Below are 842 nucleotides of genomic sequence, written 5' to 3'. Positions count from 1 at the left end.
ACCCTTCAGAGTTTAATGAAAAGGACAAAACGTCCCTTAAAGACCTTCAAGTTAAAAATAGCCAAGTTTGAAACCAAGCAATATTTTTCTTCGTTCTCCTCTGTAATCCATTTTTTTTACAGAGACATTCCTTTCAACCACTAGAAGCAAGCCAGGTCACATGATGAAGAAAAGCAAGACTAGATTATTTCCAAAGACTCCAATAAAACCACAAAACTGAATGCAGAACCAGGACTGTTTTCAGATGAAAATGTTTAATGTGAATTTGCAACTGCCTGTACGCAAATCGCACCAGTGCATCTGGATGATGTCATTTGGAGAATATGTCCAATGGTGTTTTCTGAATGGATTTCCCATGCAATCTTTAGTGTGAATTTTTGGTAAGGAATAGATCAGGGGTGTCAAACTCATTTCATACAGAAGGCCGAATAGCATTCATGATGCCTGTTGTGGGTTGGAAGTGATGACATGAAGTAGGAAGTGATGTCATTAAGTAGACCATGATCAGAAATAAGCACCTGTTTCTCACCTAGGAAGTCATTAGTTGCAAATGACGGAAGAGAAAATACACAAATCTTGATCATATTTTCAAGATATGGGATTGCTCAATTATCATACATCCCTTTCACCAGTGACACCTCAGCAGAGTTGAGAGCAGCTGATGGAGGTGCTGGGAGAGCCTGAGGGCCAGATAAAGAGTTTCTGTGGTGCTTATGTTTGACACCCCTGGAATAGATGAACCACACAGTTACTATTGGTTCTGCACTTTTGCCATGAACTTTAGGGGATGCGGTTTGTACATATACAGTGAAATTTCCTGTGGGAAGGTTTTCTCTGTGGGA

The 842-nt window shown here is 40.0% G+C and overlaps 1 non-coding gene across 1 annotated transcript; it reads right to left on the bottom strand.

Moving 5' to 3' along the window:
• Positions 1-532: 532 nt before the first annotated feature.
• Positions 533-622, bottom strand: LOC136656469 (small nucleolar RNA SNORD116). The gene has a single exon (XR_010794710.1). It is a non-coding gene; the product is annotated as a small nucleolar RNA SNORD116 (small nucleolar RNA).
• Positions 623-842: the final 220 nt, after the last annotated feature.

The sequence above is a fragment of the Tiliqua scincoides genome, chromosome 6 (assembly GCF_035046505.1).
Source record: "Tiliqua scincoides isolate rTilSci1 chromosome 6, rTilSci1.hap2, whole genome shotgun sequence".
Lineage (NCBI taxonomy): Eukaryota > Metazoa > Chordata > Lepidosauria > Squamata > Scincidae > Tiliqua > Tiliqua scincoides.
The sequence above is the reverse complement of the archived record's forward strand: the minus strand, read 5'-3'. Positions and strand labels throughout refer to the sequence as shown.